The sequence below is a fragment of the Lathyrus oleraceus genome, chromosome 2 (genome assembly GCF_024323335.1).
Source record: "Lathyrus oleraceus cultivar Zhongwan6 chromosome 2, CAAS_Psat_ZW6_1.0, whole genome shotgun sequence".
NCBI lineage: Eukaryota > Viridiplantae > Streptophyta > Magnoliopsida > Fabales > Fabaceae > Lathyrus > Lathyrus oleraceus.
The window spans coordinates 233,855,333-233,857,989 of NC_066580.1; the positions used below are offsets into that span (position 1 = coordinate 233,855,333).

General features: G+C 35.7%; 1 long non-coding RNA gene across 1 annotated transcript; it reads left to right on the plus strand.

Moving 5' to 3' along the window:
- The first annotated feature begins 200 nt into the window (after positions 1–200).
- LOC127118989 (uncharacterized) lies at positions 201–2,164 on the plus strand. Its single transcript, XR_007802516.1, has 4 exons — positions 201–614; positions 1,287–1,365; positions 1,521–1,609; positions 1,744–2,164. It is a non-coding gene; the product is annotated as an uncharacterized LOC127118989 (long non-coding RNA).
- Positions 2,165–2,657: the final 493 nt, after the last annotated feature.

Here is a 2,657-nt window from a genome sequence, read left to right on the forward strand (position 1 = left end):
TTATATTATCCTATTTAACTAATCAAGATTAAATTCTAATCACCTAATTGAACTAATTAACCTAAATCCCTAATCTAATCATCTAATTACTAACTAATCAAACACTAAAAAACAAGAAAGAAGAAAAAACAAGCCCAAAATGGGACTGGGCCTTGAAGGCGAAAAAAAAGGTGTACTGGCATGCATAGGGTGCCTCTTAGCAATGCGATGGGTCGGGGAAATAGAGCCCAAGATGAAGCCAAGAGAGGGCAAATATCTGAATTGCCTCTCCCATCGTATCCTTCCTTCCATGCCTTTCCTCAAAGAAACCTCTTCGAGAATCCTTCCCCGCCGTGGCAGAAATTGTTTCCGACGGTCTGGATTATCCATCCTATAATGTCCTCCACTCAACAACGACATCTCATCATCCTCATCTTTCTTCCACACCTCGAATCGTGACGAACAAAGCTCTAAGAAACCTAAGAGACTCTAAAATGAGATCCATAGGTTGAAGAAAGACACCCACAGCACGGCGAGCAAGGTGGAAAACTTTGAAAGAGAGTACTTACTTGCGGAACAGAGCTTTATACCGGTGAAATTGGACGATCGAAACGCAATCACTAGGAAAAATAGAGGTAACTTCTTTCTTGAGCTTGATTTGTTCTTCGTGCTCCTTCTTCTTCCTGCCTCTTCTTCTTCGTTGACTATGTCGATTGTTGTTGCTCGTGTGGTGTGTGGATTTCTCTGAACTATTCTCTGTGAATTCTTGTTGTGAAAATTGTGGATTCTCCTTCTGAAATTTTTTGTTACCCTCTGATGGAATGAAAAAAACGGTTTTGATGAAAGTAGCTGAATCTGCAAATCTATGCGTCTTTCTCTAATTTATAGAATTTTGTTTCTGTTTTGAAACTCACCTCAAATTCAACTTGAAATGCAGTAGGTTGTTACAAATTGAGATAGTTAGTTAAGGCGAAATCCAATCGAAATTCAAATGAAATTTCTCAGTTAGTTACTAAATGAAAAATTCTGTTATAACTGAAAAATTGTTGTCAATTCATTAATTGGCTTGTTAGATGTTAGAAATTACCTGTTAGTTAGAAGTTAGTTCAGTTATGAGAAGAGTGAAGTCAGTTTCAATTCCGTTAGTTTGAAATTAGTTGGCGTGAAGTTAGTTTAGTTGGTATGTTAAATGAGGAACTGTTCTGTTATTTGCAGTGGATTAAGTGAGTTAATTTTATGTTAGGCCGATTTCTTGTTAGAAGTTGGTTGATTTGAATGCTAATTGTAGTGTTTTTCTGGTTCAACAGGTTTGAATTATGGTTTGAGCTGTGAATTTTCCAGCTGCCAGTGCATTGCTATGCTGCAGAATTTTGGATCATAATGCAGGTATGCCACTGCAGAAGTATTTGTGGAATTATGGATATTATCTGGTATATGACATGGATGTTAAGCATAGTGTGGATTCGGTATTGATCTTATTATCATGTGAATTGTGTTGACATGTCGTATAACAATACTTGATATCTCTTTTTTTTTTGTAGCACTCTTGTTCAATGTCTTCCTGATTCTGGCAGGACCTTCAGAAGAGGACCCTGGTGCTTTGGCTTGGAAAAGGTTAGCTTCCATCGAGGTACAACATGGTTGTAACATGTTATTCATGTTAGCATTCAATCTCCATATGCATGCGGAAATTTATAGTCACATTTGTATGTAATACCCTTTTCTTGATGGATTAATATGATACATTGTATACTTGTCTTGTAGGGCTGACTTAATGATGTGCAAAATTATATGCTATCAAGATATTTGGAAAAAAGGCATGGCTTGGAGAGATCATGGCTATTTGATAGAAAATGAAATTGACTATGAAATTAAAAGAAGATGAAACATGAGGAAAACAAAGTGAACATTGACTATGAAATTAAAAGAAGATGAAACATGAGGAAAACAAAGTGAACATTGGCATTAGTTTTAGGGATTATATGAGTTGACTTTGGTCAACTAGTTGACCAAAAAGTCAACAATTGACAAAAAAAGTCAATACTTGACCAAAAGTCAACTTATGCAAAAATGACATAATTTTGTAATCTTTTTCAATGCAATGTATATGAACAATGTAACTAATGAAAGAAATTTATTCTTCAGTTAAAAAGTTCCAATTATATAATGGACCAATAGGATTCAATTGACCATTTTTAATGTAACCAAATTGCAAACAAGTGACTTTATATGAATGAGTGACATTGAAATCTAATGACTAAGATATGATTTGACCAAAATAGACAATGAAACTTTGGACTTTAAAATGAACTTTGACACATGATGGGACCAATGAACGCAACTTGGACCAAGTGGTGACCAAGAGAACCAATGGATGAAGCATGACTTAAATCACATGAGACCAATGACATCAGGCAATGAAATATGGATGAATGTAAGCACATCTTAGACCAAACAAAACAAACCAAGAACTAGGGTTCCAACTAGGTCAAAGTTCAAAGTTAAGAAACCACCAAAGGCTTCAAACCAAGAAGTAAGAAATGCACCAATGTTATGAACCACGACTAGGGTTTCCAACACAACACAAAGCTCTACAAGCAACATTTCAAACCAATGGCTCACAATCAAGGTTTAAGAGTTAAGTCAAATATCTCCAGAGTCAAATACAAGACCGCATA